The sequence below is a fragment of the Arvicola amphibius genome, chromosome 12 (assembly GCF_903992535.2).
Source record: "Arvicola amphibius chromosome 12, mArvAmp1.2, whole genome shotgun sequence".
NCBI classification, from domain to species: domain Eukaryota; kingdom Metazoa; phylum Chordata; class Mammalia; order Rodentia; family Cricetidae; genus Arvicola; species Arvicola amphibius.
This window is the reverse complement of record NC_052058.2, coordinates 28,340,147-28,359,656: the sequence shown is the minus strand read 5'-3', so window position 1 is coordinate 28,359,656 and position 19,510 is coordinate 28,340,147. Positions and strand designations below refer to the sequence as shown.

The 19,510-nt window shown below is 42.1% G+C and overlaps 1 protein-coding gene and 1 pseudogene across 1 annotated transcript in view; both read left to right on the top strand.

Annotated features, from left to right (window-relative positions):
• The window catches only part of Erc2 (ELKS/RAB6-interacting/CAST family member 2), a 681,609-nt gene that overhangs the window by 47,232 nt on the left and 614,867 nt on the right, over positions 1 to 19,510 (top strand).
• LOC119827648 lies at positions 17,102 to 18,696 on the top strand (annotated as a pseudogene).

Here is a 19,510-nt window from a genome sequence, read left to right as displayed (position 1 = left end):
GACATTTCCATGAAGCAGAAAAATTCCAAAGACAGTTCAGTCACTTTCTGCTGTGTCCTGCAGAACGTCTCGCAGACTCTTTCACGAATCAGGAACCCCAAAAGGCCATCTCACCTTTAGGCAAGTTCAGCAGTCCTCTTTCTGTGGGTTCCTTGTGTCCAGTTTATGCAACAGTCCAGGCAAGAGCAGTTTCTTGCCCAAATGGCTAACAAACTCCATAAGTAGCCTCTTCGATGCCCATCTTCCTCTCGAAGTAGATTGGTGCTGCCAGGAGCAGACGTGTCTCATTGTCATGAAAAACCCTAAGTTATTAAAACATTAAATGCCATATTCTGCAGTCTTTGAAAGATATGAAGAATGCCTATCTGAAATATATCTATGCACATCTAGAAAATGACTAACATGACTACAAGCTTGACTATTAATCGATGATTATCCATTAACAACCTATATTTCCTAATTATACATTACATTCTTTAAAATGAACTACAATCACAATAGCTTAATCAAAATCAGAAATACATATACATATAACAAATTGACCTTAAAATCCATACCAATGCAAATTATTCATATCTATATCATATCCCCCTTTAAATGTAAAAGAACATTTATAAACAATATTTGGGAATGTGGGCGCAGTTATTTCTCTCCAAACTGCTTCCTGCTGAGTGGGGGCGTTGTTATTTAGGTCTTTCATGGTATAACCTGTGTGCTAGGTTCCTCTCAGTTGGCAGTTGAGTGAAGTAATTTTTTGAAGATGTTCACAGCAACCTTTCAGGAGGGCGTGGTCTATCATACCATATTGGGATAGAAGCAATCCACAGAGTCTCGTCCTCTGTGAAAACAAAAGAAGAAACTCTTTTCCAAAGCATCATGTTCTTAGATCCAAATCCTGAAGTCATACCGTTAAGATGTCCATTCTGGTCTAGCCTGGCAGCCCATATAATGAAATGTCTCTCTGTACTTAGCTCCTTTACAGTCAAAAAAAATCAAAGAAAACACAACAAAATACATAATCCAGACTCTCTGTGAATTTTCCATTTTTACGTGGCTTATTTTCACTCTATCACTTTACTTTATTCTGTCTCTTTAAAGACTTTACCCCTTTTTTAAGGCATTAACTTTATTCTCTATATATTTATTTTTTTCTCTCTCTCAAGCCTACGTACAGTCATCCAACATTGTGACCCATATGGGGGTCTTATATGTCTGAATCTGTCCTATTGTGAATCTGTAATTTTTTACTATCCAGGAGCATTTCTTAAAATGTTAAGCACTTCTTAAAAACTTAAGTTGCGCCACTTATAGGTAATACGGTACTGCCTGTTTCCAGCCAAGTCTAAACCTTAACTGCGCTGTTATCATGGTAATTACGATAGATCCTGCCTGAGCTCAGTACAGTTCAGCGTGGAGGAGCAGAGCCAAAGCTGCTACTGCCTCAGTCATTTGGTGCCCCTGAGCTGCACAAAGTTCCAGGTGCACAGCAGTCCACATTGGAGCTGCACTCAGCAGTTTAATTTTGATACTGAGCGTGCAGCACAGAAACTCTCTTAATCCAAGTCACAGCCGAATCTGAAGCGCAGAGCACCGTGCAGTCTGAAAACATCTCTCTCTCTATGGCGGCAGGAATCCGCAAATGCTGTCCCGCTCGCCTAAGCCTTATTCCGCCATCTGCCCAGGTGCAGGCAGGGAGCAGTGAGCCATTGGCATGGTCTCAGAGTACTTTCTTTCCGATCCCAAGCGGGCAAGGTTTTTAAGTGGATTTAGTCACCACGTTGGGCGCCAATCTGTAGTGTGAAGCAGCGGGCGCCAATCTGTAGTGAGAAGCGGCTGGGCTGCGTCCCGCCACCCGCCGCCGGCTAGCTTTACACCCGAAATAATTACACGGAAACTGTATTCTTTTAAAACACTGCCTGGCCCATAGTTTCAGCCTCTTATTAGTTAATTCTCACATCTTCCTTTAACCCATATTTAGTAATCTGGGTAGCACCACGAGTTGTGGCTTACCAGGAGAGATCTTAACCTGCGTCCATCTCGGAGAGGAGCAGCATGAAGACTCACCACGCGACTCCCTGAAGCGTCTCCCCCACTCTACTTCCTTGTTCCCACAATTCTGTTCTGTCTACTCCACCTACCTAATTTTCTCTTAAAGGGCCAAGGCAGTTTTCTTTATTAATTAACCAGTGAAAGAAACATAGACAGATAACTCTCCTCCATCACTTGGTGATCTTAAAGTTCTTAAAAGTAAAAAAAAAAAAAGAAAAAGAAAGAAAGAGAATAGTTGGGTGTGGTGGTACACACCTTTAATCCCAATTCCTGGGAGGCAGAGGTAGATTGACCTCTATGACTTCAAGGGACAGAAATAGATTGACCTCTGTGACTTCAAGGTGTGGTAGTACATACCTTTAATCCCAATGCCTGGGAGGCAGAGACAGACGGATCTCTGTGAGTTCAAGGACAGCCTGGTCTACAGAGTTATTCCAGGACAAAGATATACAGAGAACCTGTCTCAAAAAGTAAAAGTAAAAATAAAAGAAATAGAGGCTAAAACAAAGCCGCACAAAGATGGAAAATACACAGAGAATCTTGATACTGTATGCTATTATGCTCTCTTTGAATTGTTTGAATGCTGAGGAAGGAGCAACAGCTACTAAAAGATATTTGCTTATTAATGTTGCTGAACTAATCCAACATAGATATTTTGTAAATACCTTGATTTCAAAATTTGGATCTAAGAATATGATACTTTGGAAAAGAGATTCTTCTTTTGTTTTCACAGAGGATGAGACCCTGTGGATTGCTTCTATCCCAATATGGTATGATAGCCCACGCCCTCCTGAAAGGTTGCTGTGAACACCCTCAAAAAATTACTTCACTCAACTGCCGACTGAGATGAACCTGGCACACAGGTTACACCATGAAAGATCTGATTAACAGCACCCCCATTCAGCCATTCAGCACGAAGCAGTTTGGAGAGAAATAACTATGCCCATATTCCCAGATATTGTTTATAAATGTCCATTTACATTTAAAGCGGGATATGATATAGATATTAATAATTTGCATTGGTATGGATTTTAAGGTCAATTTTGTTATATGTTTATGTATTTCTGCTCTTGATTAAGGTATTGTGATTGTATAGTTCATTTTAAAAATGTAATGCATAATTAGGAAATATAGGTTGTTAATGGATAATCATTAATAATAGTCAAGCTTGTAGTCATGTTAGTTAGATTTTCTAGATATATAGATATATATTTCAGTTAGATAGGCATTCTTCATATCTTTCAAAGACTACAGAATATGGCATTTTAAATGTTTTAATAACTTAGGACTCTTCATGACAATGAGACACATCTGCTCCTGGCAGCACCAATCTACTTCAAGAGGAAGATTGGCATTGAAGAGGCTCCTTATGGAGTTTGATAGCCATTTGGGCAAGAAACTGCTCTTGCCTGGACTGTTGCATAAACTGGACACAAAGAACCCGCAGAGAGAGGACTGCTGAACTTGCCTAAAGGTGAGATGGTCTTTCAGGGTTCCTGACTCATGAAAGAGTCTGTGAGACATTCTGCAGGACACAGCAGAAAGTGACTGAACTATCTTTGAAATTTCCTGCTTCATGAAAATGTCTGCTGGATACTATGGGCCTATAGGCCGAAGATGGATGCCCCAACGGTACAGAGAAACTTTGGGTGACTGTCCAGGCAGCGAGATGTCTCTGTCATTTCTAGAGTTTGGAAGTTGTTTATTTCTTGTTTGCATAGGTAATATATCCTTCTGGAGTCTTTGAGGGAGTTGAAGAATAGATAGATAATTATAGTTTTCCTTAGTTATGATAAAAGATAATATAGATATAAATATTGTAACTGTAATTATTGCTTAGTAACTGTTTTGCTATATGTAATTTTACTATGGTAAAGTGAAAGCCTTTCTTTTTTTGTTTAAACAGAAAAAGGGGAAATGATTTAGGAAGGTCATCTGTCTGTGTTACTTTCATTGGTTAATTAATAAAGAAACTGCTTGGCCTGATAGGTCAGAACATAGGTTGGTGGAGTAGACAGAACAGAATGCTGGGAAGAAGGGAAGTGAGGCAGTTGCCATGAAGCTTCAGCCCAAGATGGATGTAGGTTAGAATCTTCCCGGTAAGCCACCACCTCGTGGTGCTACATAGATTATTAAAAACGGGTTAATCAAGATGTGAGAGTTAGCCAGTAAGAGGCTAGAGCTAATGGGCCAAGCAGTGTTTAAAAAGTGTTTAAAAGAATACAATTTGTGTATTCTTATTTCCGGGGCTAAGCTAGCCATGTGGAAGCTGGGCGGGATGAAAAGCAGGCCTGCTTACCTCATCACTACAGGGATATCAACTCAGCATGGCATAACAATTAAAATAAGACTAGGTACAAACCCTCATATCAAGGCTTGTGAGGCAACCCAGTAGGAGGGAGAGGGTCCCAAGAGCAGGCAAAAGAGTCAGTGACTCCCCTACTCCCACTGTTAGGGGGTCCCACGAAAACACCACCCCTGCTCCCACTGTTAGAAGTCCCATGGAAACACCAAGCTACACAACCATAACATATATCCAGAGGACCTAGCACAGACCCGTGCAGGCTCCATGATTGCTGCTGCAGTCTCGGTAAGCCCCTGTGAGCCCTGCTTAGTTGGTTCTAGGAGCTCTGTTCTCCTGGTGTCCTTGACCCCTCTGTAGAGCTGCTGTTTCAGTCATGCTTTCTCCACCATTGTGGACTGTATCCTCAAATGCATCCACAGTAAGCCTTTCTTCTTTAAGTTGCTTTTGGCAGGTGTTTTGACTTAGCGATAACAACAGTAACTAACAGACGTTCTGTCTTCTGTCCTGCTACCTCCTTCCCTCTTTCCCTCCCTTTTTCCCTCCTTCCCCCCCTCTCCCTCCCCCCTTCCTTCCCTCCTTCTTTCCTTCCTCTCTTGGTCCCTCCTTCCCTCCCTCTTTGAGACAGTGAAATACTAAGGAGAATGTGCTTCTGAGTCTATTCGCCTCAATCATCCAATTCAATTTTTAAAAAGGTAAATTGAGCACCAGCATGTCTTCCCTCATTGGATGGAACAGGGACCTTAAACAAATCATATAATACTTTAAATAATATTGACAAGGAGTTAGCTAGAAGACAGCCCTCATTTTTATCTAATAATGCTCAGCATGTATTCATTATAATAATGGCTGCTTTAAGTGCAAGCGTCCTAGGATTTCTGTTGCATAGTCAAACTGAAAAGTTCTTTCCTATGTGTCAGTCGTGTATAGTTAAATGCACCTCCCCTGGTTTCAACCTTGGGAACTGATGGCTCAAACAAAGAAACTGATACTCATAGAAGTGTTTTTCTTTTATGGCTATTCCAATTTTAGGTGGTTTCAGAGGGATTGTGTTGTAGGTGTAAATTGGTCTAGTTTCATAGTCAATTATCACTCAAGATCATTTTGAATTGTTTAACAGACAGATCATAAGTAATTTTCACATACAAAAATAGGACATAATAATTAGCTTCTGTTTCCCATGTGTGTAATATTTCAAGATCAAATCTATAACTTGAAGCAGGTGGACGTTTTGCTGTATCTGAGGTTTCACTTGTAGTCACTTCCCACTTTATCTAAAAGGTGTTGCATCGATAGCTTCATTCCTTATAAAACATATGTGTTGCTTTTAATTACACAGTTGGCTGTTTTTGTTAAGAGCACAAGGTCTTGTTCTCGACATGCGCATTCTCAGACTGTAAGTGTTATGTCCCTAAAAGACAGCCATGGAAACATGGCTTTGAGCTAAAAACACGCGAGCAGAAAGGGGAAATAAATCATGGCTGTGGTAGGAGGTGAACTTATCTAGGGACGTCCGGCTGGAGCAGGAAAGCACACAGATCTCTGTGCTACATGCTGCCCAACCAGACTTTCAGTTTTCTTAACTCTTAAGACAATTTTTTGGTTTTTGAGACAGGGTTTCTCTGTAGCTTTTGGAACCTGTCCTGAAACTATCTCTCTGTAGACCAGGCTGGTCTCAAACTTACAGAGATTTGCCTGCTTTTGCCTCCCAAATGCTGGGATTAAAGGTGTGTGCCACCACCACCTGGTAACTGTAAAGACAATTTTAATGCTGCTCATTGAGATTGTTACAAAAATTGTGAAATACTCATATAGGAGTTTTCAGCTAGAGGTGATTTTGCCGTCTGGGAAGACATTCGTTGTTCCCTCTTTTTCCCTCTTCAATGTTAGGGGTTCTACCCAGGGCCTCATGCACCATAGCAAAGTATCACTGAGCCACAGTCATAGCCGTATGGAGACAGTGTTTATTGCTGTACTTTCTGTGAGTGGAGAGCTGGTAGCAGCTTTGGATGCAGATGTCAGTTGTGTTGGATCTGAGAAATCAATCAGCACATTATGAGGGCCAAATTGAAGATTCAAAAGTATTAGTTTTTTTTTTATCATCATCTTCATCACCAACTGCTGATAGGAATCTGTTGTTCATTGCAGTTTTGGATTTCCCCTTGAATTTCTTCCCCATCCCCTTCTCTTTTTTAACTTGTAGGCGAATTTATCTCTGCACCTCAAAAAATAGACTGAGCTTTTCAACTGTTTTCTGTCTTTTCTCATGTGTACTCATATCAGAGCAAGATTTCTTGACTTTGACTTTTTTTTTTCTGTTCTTAAATCACTGTACACTCTAGAGTCAGAGTGCTGGGCTTGAAACCCATGCAACACTGCCTTCTTGAAGTGAAGTGTGACCTTAAGCAACTTAATTGATTTTCTAAGCTTTTTTGTTTTTTTTGGCATGACATGGAGATTACTAATGCAACTTCTCATAAACTTACAGTGAGTGTAAAAGAAATGAGCTACATGAAACCCTTGGCTTAGTGTTGGCACTGAAATGTAAGTGTATGTTGGCCTATCCATCCCAATAATAAATACTGAGAAGCACATATTCTTTCATAAGTAAGTAGAAGTTGCTGTGGGCTGTTTTCTGTTTTAAACATTGTTATGTAGTTGGCTTTGGCTTAAATCCATGAGAGATAAGCTGTTTTGATTAGTAATCAAGAACACAGAAGCTCTTTCCTGCACTAACCCTGCTCTTCCCAGTTCTGTAGCCACAGCCACATGAAGCTCTTCGGCTTTGGAAATGTGGGCTCTCCGAATTGAAATGTGGTTAAATAGGACATCCACATTTAACAGATTGGTTACAACAAAAATAATAAAATGTCTCAGAAATTTTTATATTGCTCTTGTCTTGACATGAATTATTTTTGATGTAGTGGGTTAAATAAAACATATTATTGGAACTAATTTGAACACATACTGTTTTTCTGCTTTTGAAATGTGGCTTGTAGGATATGTAGTTTCTTGTTTGGCATGCATTAGATCTCTGTTGTACTGCTCAAGGATAACCTAACCTAAGAAGCAAGGCTCTGCAAATGGAGGTACATCTCTCCTAATCAGTGTCCCTGATTGGTTTCTGGCTCACTCTCAACAAGGCAGGAGTGGGAGTCTGTCCCTCGAGCCCAATTTGTTGGGCTTGCTTGCTGACTCTGTTAGTTACTTTAGCCCATTGCTGGGACAAAATTCCCTACAATGCAATTTGAGGAAGGGTTTCTTTTGGCTCACTTGTGGGAGTGCATTGATCATGGTGGAGAAGGCAGGGGCCGAGAGTATGAGGAAGCAGAGGGAGATGAATTCCCATTCTCTTCTTTCTGTAGCCTGAGGCTCAAAGTCCATGAAATGATGCTCATCACCTTCGGAGGGGGCTTCCCTCTCCACTTAAACACAGAAATGCTCTCCTAGTTATGCTCAGGAGTGTCTTGTGCGACCCCGCATCATCACACCACGTTGACAGTCAAGAGTAACTATTACAGAGATATTCTAAGTTGGTAAAAATAATGGTAAAAATGGCATTCCCATGAATTTGTACTCTGTTTAGAACTTGAACTTTTAAGGAGGAAATGTGGTTTCTCTGTAAAACTGCAGCTATCCTTGGAGATCTTAAATCAGGTAGCTGCTGTTGTCCCTACAATGGAAGTATTGAGCTTTGTGGTGTGGTTATTCTTTGCTGCTTTTGTGATCTAGCCCAATAGATTTGTAGAGTCCTCACATCCTTGCAAAATCTCCTTCCATTTGATTGACTGCCTTGGGTGCAGTATTGTTTTGTTGTTTGGATGCTCCAGTGCATTCTGAAGTCTGCTTGGAGCTAATGTTACCACACAAGTTAAAGAACCCATGTGAAGCTTTTTAATACAATATTTTCTTTCAGTTTTTTTTGAGCTCTCATGTGTGAAGTGATTAATGCTATTTAAAGAGAAAAGTCGATTGAGACTGTTTGCTAATGTTGCTCTGCAGGTGTTGGTCTCTTAGTTTGTACTTCAGAGTTTCCGCAAGGCACTTCAGAATTCATTCCTCAAGTTTGCAGATTGACAAGTGAGGTGGTGTCTGTTGTAAATCAGACTAAGCGTGGAAGCCTACGACAGGCTTCTCAAGACTCTATGATTGTGTAGCAAACGGTGTATGTCCTACACGATCTGTCTTGGAGTGGACGGTCTCTGATCGTTCTTGCTTTACATTGTAGACATTGTGCACACATGCCTATGTGTTAACAAATGCGCCAGAGAAATCTAGAGCTTTAGAGTACTCCAGCTGATGGTTTTCATTGACCCTGTTTGTAGGCATTCTTTTCTCTTTCATTTTTTGTGCATATTTCTGTCAAAAAAGCTGAGATATATTAATGACTTGTAATATGTATTGAATTCATACTGTGCGAAGCCATTATACTAGTTAGTAAAGATCCAGTATGTCAGTTACTGGATTGACATTGCCAGTCAACATTAACTCGGGACTCTAATGGGAGAAATTTACAGTGAAAAGTTCACTTAGAGTTCAAGATGTTAAGACATTTGATGTGAGAGTATGCAAGAGCCACTGTAACCATAGATGCATTTGTCCTTGGAAAAGTAAGTCCAGCTGATTCTCCTGAGCTGAATTATAGAAACAGCTTCTTGTTCATTTTGACTTGTTCATTTTGTTGTTCACTGTATCTGTTTGCCATCCAGTCTCTATTAGATTGCTCTACTCTGTTCCACATCCTTTCTTTCTTAAAAAAAGTGTGTGTGTGTGTGTGTGTGTGTGTATGTGTGTCGTGTGGTGTGTGGTGTGTGTAGGAGGTCAGGGCTAACAGATCACCTGGAGCTGGAGTTGGAGGCAGTTGTGAGCTGCCATGTGGGAACTGAGAATCAAACTTGGGTCCTCTGGAAGAACAGTATGTGCTCTTAACTACTGAGCCAGCTCTCCAGTCCTACTTTGAACACGTTGCCAAGAGATGGACTTTTTCTTTCGTCCCATTGATGTGTGTTCTGTTGCAAAGTTGGGACCAGTTCAGCTTTGCCTGTTAGGAGGGATTATTACCATGCCTCGCGCTGGTGTTGCTGTTACCAGAGCACCTAAGTCTGTTAGTAAATGCTCTACAAACTATTTCCTTTGTGAGAGGCCAGAGAAGCTTGTGAGCATTGAGTGGGCATTTTCTGAGCAACTCCGTTTATCTGTAATGTTGTAGAAGAATATTCTCCTGAACTTAGGTGCTTTAAAAATGATACTGTCTCATGTTTTGTGGGTCAGGAGTCTGGTTCCTGTAGCTCAGTGTCTCTAACATATGGTTATGCCACCCAAAGCTCTAGTGTCTTCTGAAGGCTTGAGTGGGGACATCTTCCAACCTTGTCCTAAGGTTATTCAGTTCCTTGAGGGCTTTTGGACTGAGAACTTCAGTTACTCCTAGACTGTCAACTAGAGACTTCTTTTAGTCTTTGCATTTAGGCCTCTTTAGGTCAATTTTCAGCATGGTAGCTAACTTCCTTTAGAGCAAGTGAGAAAGAGGGAGTATAAGCAATATAGAAGCCAGGGTTTTTAATAATGCACTAATAATGCTCAACAGAAGCAAGTCACTAGATTTAGTCCATGCTGAAGGGGAGGGAGTTCCATATGGTATGCATAACATGGGGTAGAGGCCTTTGGAAACCTGTTCTAAAAAGCTGTCTTAGGTAGCACCTGCAATGGATGTCTCCCTACTGAGACTCCTGTGAGACTAACATTTCTTTGTTGTATTTCTTCCACTGACCAACCTGTAAGCCTGTCCACAACAGGAGCCATGCCTGTCTTGTTCACTGCTGTGTCTGCAAGGCCTATATCGTGCTTCAAAAGTGATATTCAGTACATATTTTTGAAGGAGTCTGTAAAGCCATAGACTGAATAAAAATCTCCCATTCTCTGCTAACTACTGCCAGCTTTTTCCTTTTAAACTTGCTCCCGTGCCCAACCCCTGCCTAGGTCCCTTGATATTAGAACCTATACTCAAATTTAAGAAGTTATGCTCTGAGGGAGCTAAATAAGCTTATTGACATTTGGATTTCATGGGATTTCCATGTGCTATTTAAATTTTTTTATCTGTTAGTTGATAGAAGTTGACTATATATTCAAACTGCAAGTTACTGAACCTAGTTCTTTTTTTTTTTTTTTTTGTTTTTTGACACAGGGTTTCTTCTGTAGCTTTTGGAGACTGTCCCAGAACTAGCTCTTGTAGCCCAGGTTGGCCTTGAATTCACAGAGATCCGCCTGCCTCTGCCTCCCGAGTGCTGGGATTAAAGGCGTGCGCCACCACCGCCTGGCTAGGTTTTTAAGAACCTAGTTCTTAAAAGACCTTCAAATGTTAGTTTGATGTCTAGATATTTCCACTAATTTTAGCCTGACTTTCATGTAATTTTATGGGATCATTGACTAAAATGTAATAACTACTAGGCTGTAAAATGCTGTTGAAATGCCGGCTTGATATGAAAATAGACTATTATATGAAATTACTGATTATTTTAAATAATTTGAGAGACAACTGCCCATGCCAGGTTAATTTAAAAACTACAATTAATTGAGACACGAAGAAGAATTTATGTCCTGTATTTATCAAAGCACAATACATGACTCTAACTGGAACTGGCGTTATTGATAATGGACTGAGCAGATATTAAGATTTAATTTTCAGTTCCTAAATAATGATGAGTAATTGCTATTCTTCATCGCCAGCTGTCATGCTTGAGCTGTTAACATGTGTGGTTAATCAAGTAAGGATGTATGTAGAATGTGGATGTAGTAATAGCACAGATACAAAGTCTGACCGATAATGTTGGTCTCTAGGCACCCTTCCCCAGATCTCTTAGCTTTAGTTTCCTGGTCTGTTGTGAATACTACATGAGAAAAGATGTGGCAAACTTGGTAGTTGTGTCTGGAGTTAGTGTGAGGTTGTTAGTGTTCAATGATGCATTGTTACGATGCTATTAGTTAGGGTTTGCAATCTTATTTCATGTCACTAATGTTAATTAACTTAATCTAGACGTACTGCCCGTAGTGGGAGGTGTGAGCATATTATGGCCTTCACCCATAATTTTGGAGCCATGGTGTGCCCCGTAACTTACACAGTTCGTAGAATTTGACAGCATGAAGCACATCTTACCACAGAACTCTTCAGCTCATTTTCCGGGGCCGGCTACTCCCTTCCCCACTCAAAGCATTTTATTTATCTGCTTCTCATTTGGAGCATCTTGTTGAAGCCCTTTGGATATACAGATTCCCATGGCAGAGGCTCATGTCTTGTGTAAGAAACCCAAGAACTTGAATTTTCTGAGTTCTGGCTTCCTCATCCACACCATGGGCTCGTTAGTAGTATTTGCATCTTCAGGCTGCTGTGAGAATTAATTGGAAAATCCATGGGAAGGACCTGACAGCTGTGTCGGGAATTGGCGTGAACTCATTCCTGGGGCCCAGAGAGAGCTTCTTCCTACCTCGACTTTCTCTAGATGTGGCACGCATCGCAAAGTGTACTTTTGTATGTCAGGCTGGGGTGAGCTGATGGACATTTCCTTTGGCTGGACAGACACGCCTGGCTGGACGGTGGTACTGGGATTAATGACTTCTTTGTACACTGGTGACCCGTTTGTCGTTCCGCCGTGGCCTATCAGGTGGGTCAGCTCCCGGTTTGAGCGGAGCTGCGGTGCAGCAGTGGAATGACGAGCGTGCTAAGAACAGCAGATCTGCCTGTGTGGGAAGTGGGTGTTCGTTAACGCAAGCAGCTGAACCTGAGCCTTTGGGAGGTAGGTGAGACTGTGCTGTCTTACCGAGAGTGGGCCTTTTCATCTGGCTGTCGGAGCTTTTAGACTTTTGAACATGACCCTGCTGTTTTTACATATGTGTTTATTTATGTGTACATATGAGTGTGATCACTGAAATGTGTTTGACAGAGGTTCCCAGGGTTTGGTGTGGAATGAGAAAGCCTCCTGGTGACAAAAGGGGACTTGTACCTTGACTCCATGGAGGAAGCTGCAGAGCTAACTGAAAATGAAACCTATCTGGTAATTAGTTTGGGATGCATATTTGGCTTTCTTTGGTTGGTCCTGGTTGGAAGTTGGAAGTACAGTACGATAGAAAAAAAAAATAGGGGAAAATTATCAGTTACTAACCAAATCCTGACTTTCATAGCTGGTTGCCCAGGGGGTCTTAGGCCAGGGTTCTGTCTGACATTGTTCCTGACATGCATGTGCTCCTCTCTTTTTATCATCCAGCAAAGACTAGATATCCATTCTTTTACCTCTCAGACCTTATATCCATTTGTCTCCAGATTCGACTATATTGTAAGGTCTTCTTGACCTTTTATTATGTCATTAATGGGAAAGTAGCTGTGCTTAAGCACTTGAGACCCTGGGTAGAACATAATGACTGAAATCATGACCTTAGTGACAAAAATGGGAATAATTAGTAGTCCTTGTAAGTAACTTCAGAACTGGAAGTATCAATTGCTTAGCTGAGGCCAAGGGAACAAATTTCGCAGGTCATGAGGACAACCCAGAAAGCCAAGAGTTTCTGTAAGACCGTGTTTATTCTCTCCTGCAGGCAGGGAACGACAGACCTGCCACTGTGGTCAGCCAAGAGGAAGCTGAAAGCAGTGCACGTGTCCACTTGTGCTGAGGGCTTGAGACGGACCTGGAGCTCTTCTAGGGTGGAGGGAGTCATTAGTAACTTCTGCCAGAGTCAGCCATAGGTTTCCTAAGGACAGATCTGTTTGCAGGAGTGTCAGCACTGGACTTGCCCTGATCCTTACCCAGCTAATCAAGGATGCTCTCATTTTGGAGCTCACGTTCAGCCATAGCACTTCATAGAATAAGCCTCTCTGTGTCTTGGAATATCATTCCTAAATTGTATGGAATGTTAGTCTGAGGTCAACAGGATCAAGCTTCTTGGCCACAGAAGCCCATGCCACCCACACTCATAAGCGGCTCCTCACTATGCTCCTGTAAGTAAGCCCATGGAACTCATTACGTTACCAAGCTAGGCTTGGGTGAAAGCATTTCTTTGGTTTTCATAGTTCATATTGTGATGTGGGATTTCCCTCCGTGTGCTATGAATATGTTTTATTACCATTGGTTGTGAAAGAAGCTGTTTCTGCCAATGACTTAGTAAAGCCAGGCAGGAAGTCTGAACAGAGAAATAGAAAGTAGGCTGAGTCAAAGAGACACAATGTAGCTGCCAAAGGAGAAAGATACCAGTAGGCCACAGCCTCATTACGATACACAGGTTAATAGAAACGGGTTAATTTAAGATATAAGAGTTAGCTCGAAATAGGCATAAGCTACTGGCCAAACAGTGTTGTAATTACTATAGTTTCTGTGTTATTATTCCTGTCTGGGCGACCAGGAAATAAATGAACAGTCTCCACTTACAACATTACTCCAGTAAAAGTTCATGCAGTATTCTTGCTGGCCTGATACTTGCTACATAGCCCCATTTCCTCGAACTCATAGCAGTTCTCCTCCTTCAACCTTCCAAGTGCTGGGATTGCAGTTATGTGTTGGTACACCCAGTTTAGAGGCGGTTTAAGTTATGCGAGGAGAGCTGCATATGGTATGGGAGTCCCTTGTTAATAGATTACTATATATGTCTGTAGCAGTAGAATATAGGGTTTGAGATGAAATCCTTGAACCTATCTATGGGCCTTCCAAATAGCCATTCTTAGGAGGATAGCTTTTATGTACCTGGGAGAGTAAACTGTGTGACTGTAAGCGCTTGTGGGAATATCTTTGGATAAGGTGAAAGAGCTCACTATTAACTTAGTATCTTTTTCTTAATGTTACAAGTTGTTTTCCGTGGCTCATTGGATAAAGGTGTCTGCTGCCAAGCTGGGTGACCTGTATTCAATCCTTGAAATCTACCGGGGAGGGAGAAAATCCACTCTTGCATCTTGTGCTCTGACCATCATCCCCTTGCCATGCCATGTGCCTGTGTGCACTCATGCTTGCAGGTGCATGTATGTGCCACACGCATGTACATGCATGCACACACAATGCAGTAACTGGTTTTTTTTTTTTAAAAAAAAAGCATGAAAAGGTTGTTTTCTAGTCTATACTAGAAATATCTTAAAGTTTTACTTTTTACCAAATATATGATTTTTATGGTATGATCTACATTTATCGGAGATGTTTGGGTATGGATTTTAGGATGCTTTATCTTACTTTTAGGATTTTCTCTTTTTAACCCTCATTTATTATAGAAACACAGATCTTATAGATACTTTTGAGGAATAGAACTGTTGAAGATTTACATTCCATCTAACATGTGTTTAAGTTGATAAAGTCTGGTTACCCAGGTCATATGCACTCAAAATAACTCTTAAATTCTTCTAGAAATAGAAGTCTTGTCTTGATTTAGGAAATCCTTAATTATAGCTTTGCACGCAACTAAAGTCTAAGGTTTAAATTCTATAGTTTGCTGAATATCTGGCTCATGGTCGGTGTTCTGGTTAGGTTTTTTGTTTTGTTTTGTTTTTTGTTTGTTTACTTAACAGTAGCTAGGGTCATTTGTACAGATCAATCAAGGAAATGTCCCCCACCAGATTGGCTTGTGGGAAAGCCTGTAGGGCATTTCCCTGATTAACAATTGATGTGGGAGGACCCAGCCCTTGGTGTGTGGTGGCACCCCTGTGCAGGTGCGCCTGGATGGTCTAGATAGCAGGCCGAGCAAACCACAGGGAACAATCTAGGAAGCAGCACCTCTGTGCCTCTGCCCCTTTCTCTGTGTTGCTGCCACAGTTCCTGCCCTCTCAGTGATAGACTTAATAATAGCTGTAAAGTGATAGAGAGCACTTTGCCCCCAGGTTGCTTTTGGCCATAGTGATTTGTCCCAGCGATAGAAACCCTAAGACAGAGGGGATGGATCTTTGAATAGCAGCTGGCATTTTTGAGGTGTGGGAATGTTAATGGGAAGTGGAGGGAAAATAGAATGGGTAGAAGTGCACAGGGGAGACGAGAGGATAGGAGGGCAGAGAGAGCAGGACACAGGGAAGCAGCAGTAGGAAAAGGAAGAGGAGGGTTTCCTGGAGAAATCAGCTTATGTTAAGATTCTCAAATTTTTCCTTAGATTGGGCCAAATTATTTTTTAGGAAAGCAGTTTTACTCAGAATTTTGTTTGGAGGCTTCTCCATGTGAATAAGATTGGGTCTGAGAGACTGTATTCCTCCCCTTGTCCCCACCAAAGTGCAAATAAACAATTTTCTCACAACCAGGTACTTCCTAGAGTGTCTCCTGAATATGGGTTTGGGAAACCTATGTGGGATAGGCCTGTGAAGTGGGGTTCTGATGGAAGGACGCGAAAGAGGTAGTATTTCCTTTTTTTCCTTTTCTTTTAGAGGAAGAGAAGGGTCAGACTTAAGTAACCCGTGTCTGATAACCGTGTCTGGTGAAAGTGATGTATGTGCATTCTGTGTCCTGTGTCTCACACCTCCAAACCTCTGCCCGGTCTCTGCAAAGGGCAATCTGACAGGCTCTGGCCCTCCTACAGGAAAACCAGAAGATTTGTCCTCTCTGGTCTAGAGCCAGTATCTCAGGGTAAATGTAGAAGAGGGAAGCAAGAGAACATTCTTTTTTTTATGACCCACATAAAGTTTCCCCATGTGAACATGAATTTGGTAAGAACTATAAAACTCCCAGACTGTGATTCTGGATTAAATAACACTTTCAACCAACACAGGGGATGTACCCCGTGGTTCTCTTTATGGGAAACAATACTTAGCGATAGCACAACACAGGATAAAAGCAGATAGAAGCATGGAACGGGTGGACTAATTTCTCCAAACAAATGGGGACCGATAACCAAGTCCAGTTCTAGGAAATAAAGAATCTATAGCCAGGAACTCAGTGTAAGAGTAGAAGTCACCCACACACTCTTTAGCATAGCTCTGCAGACTTGGCACCCTGTGACAGCAAAGCACAAGGGACCTCTTTGGGTACTACATGCAATTTCAAGCTGAGCCCATGGCAACAGACAGTGCAGACCATATCTCTAGGGACCAAGACATTTCCAGGTCAACGGAAAGGAAACAAAGACTACCCAAAGGAAAGCGAGCAGATGGTGTTTATCAAGATGTGCTGCAGCAAGAGCTACCAACATCTCTGGCGTCTGGCGTAGACTCGAGCGGGCAGAGCAGAGGGGAAGGTGCACACGTAAGAAGGTTTCAGGTTCATGTTCTCATTGGTGGTCACTGTCGTGAAGAAGGAGGTACGCTCACTAGAAGTGAGGGGTCTTACATGATTGGTCTGGGGGAGAACAGAATCTTTCTTTGGAAGCAGAGGCTCTAATGAGGAAGTGCTTAGTCACTGACCAAATCCTGACTTCCCTGAACAGTGACTGCAGAGGTTGTGGCCTGGCTTTCCCGGCAGGTTGCTATGGAGAGTGGCCTAGAAATGTTGGTTTTAGTCCCTCAATAAATATCAGTGAAGGCCTAATTAATTGGGGGTGTTCACATGCCATGGATTAACCCTAGCTAACAAATACTATGTTTTGATTTTAGCCCCTAGCAGAGGATCAGCAACAATTTTTTTTTGTAAGTGACTACATAAAAATAGACATAGGTTCTTGCAAGTGAATAGGCGTAGCTGTGTTCCAATAAAACTTTATTATTAACCCTGGAATTTGAGTTAAACAATTTCCATGTCATGAAATATTCTTTTTTCTTAACCATTAAAAATATTAAAAAGTGATGTGACTTCATCTTTGTCAGTGCACATAATGTCACCTTACATTCTACTGGGGATCTGGCTACAGAAGGCCCTGGGTGTTTGGCAGTACCATGTGGCCTCTGTCCTGTGCCAGTGGGCCAAGGTGGCTGTGAGCCACTTTGAGCCCAGTGAGTACATCCATTGATATCTGATAGAGAAGAACATTAACATTGTCCACAAAGGGCTGAACCAACTTCTGACTCTCAGAGAAGATTGCGTATGGACGCCTGGATGACCCAGCCAACCAGGAGATTGAGCAAGGAAAGATGTACTGTATCTATGGTCCAAGCAGGTGGCCAATAACAATAAAACAACCCAGATGGTTATGCTACAATTCATTAGCGGTAGACTGCCCAAGGTGGCCGTGCCATCAACATCCGCTGTGATTATCTGATTGAGGCCCAGCTTGTCAGTGAGAAAGACCTGCATCAGGCCAAGGACAGAAATCAAGAAGTGTATCATTTCCTGACAATTGCAGGTGCCAAGTATGGCGTGGGCTTCTGGAGGCCTGGATCTAGAATACTTCACCAGGTCATCCTGGAGTTCTTCTGATTGGCACTGACTCCCAGCCCCATAATGGTGGTGGCCTGGGGAGGGGGTGCATTGGAGGAGGGTTGCTGATGCCGTGAATGTCGTGGCTGGGATCCCCTGGGAGCTGAAGTGTCCAAGGTGATTTGTGTGAAGCTGATGGGCTCCCTTTCTGGTTGGACCTTACCCAAGGCTGTGATCCTGAAAGTGGTAGATATCTCCCAATGAAAGGTGGCTCAGTTACTGTTGTAGACTACTATGGCCTGGTGTTGGCTTCACCTCCTGTACTGGCATAGCAACAGTCTACAGTAAGGGTGCAGAAATTAGGGCTATATCAGTATTCCCATCCAACCACAGGAAGTAGAAGTACTAAGCAAGACTGGCTGAACAAACAGACAATGCCAATCTAGCTAAACAATTTGAAGATCACTTAGTGTCTGACCCTGACTGCCAGTATGACCAAGTGACTGAAATTAACCTCAACGAGCTAAAGCCACATATTGATGGGCCCTTACCCCCGGCTTGGCTTACTTAAGTAAGGTAGAAGTGGACATTGTGGCAGAGAAGGAAGCTGGCGTCTGTGACATCAGAGTGGGTTTGATTGGCAGTTGTGCCAATTTAAGCTCTGGGAACTCGGGATGGTCATAGCTGTGGCTAGCAAGCACTGGCCCATGGAACCAAGTACAAATCCCAGTTCACCATCACACCAGGCTCTGAATAGAGCCACACCACCATTGAGCAGGATGGCTGTACACAGATTCTGAGGGATGTGGGTAGTATCGTCTTAACCAAATGCCTGTGGCTTTTATGTCAGCCAGTGGTACAGACAAGACATTAATAAGGGGGAAGAGAATACAATTTTTACCTCCTACAATAGGCTGCAATGATGTGAATTCTGAGACCCATGCCATTGTCACATTCACAGAGATTGTCACAGTCCAGGCCATTGTGGAAACTCTGCGTTCAACCCAGAAACTGACTTCTTGGTGGGCAAGGCTGGCAAGAAGTCAAAGCTGGAGGCTCCAGATGCAGATGAGCTTCCAAGATCAGACTGACCGAGGGCAGGACATCTACTAGCAGCCCCCCACCCCCGCCCAAGAACATGGAACACGGTGGACATGAGGATGAGTAATTAGGTCCTGAGAGGCGCTCTGAGTGCAGGAATCTTGGCAGCCTTCCTCCAGAGTCCCTGGCTCCGTCATTAGTCTCATTTGGGTCCTTAAAGCACAGCCCCAGAGGGGCTGCAACATCTGAGGCTCACCTAGCTACAGCCAGTGCCCACCTCCCTATACTGATTGTGTCTACAAAGGCAGCATCATAAAGTTCATTAGAATTTGGGGAAGACTGGAAAAGCTTAGCAAGGAGAACACATGCATGCCTTGCCCCCACGGTTCATCTGCTCGGTGGTTGGGTGCCTGCATTCCCCGTCTTTCTTTCACCAATATTTTATGTACATGTTGCCCATGTTTTTAACACTTTCGCTGAGTTATAATTTACATGTAATACAACTCAGCTGTTCAAATTGTACATCTTAATGGGTTTTGGTGTACACTATGCATTTTTATAAATGTGTTATTTAAAAATGTTAACTGTGCTATTTAATAGTGTTATTCATATAATTATAATGATATAATTATAATTGTACAAAATTTGCTACCAGTTTTCTAGTTTTAATCACTCCATGGAAAATTTATAGCCTTTTAGTAATAACTCTAACTCCCTATTCTTTTCTTCCCCTTCAGCCCCTGGTAACTGCAAATATTTTTTTTTATATATACACACTATGGATTTGAACATTACAGGTACTTCATATGAGTAGAATCGTATACTTGTTCTGCTTTCTCCAGTCCATCTGCCTAGTCTAAGATGTGCATACTGTTTTCTGGCCAAT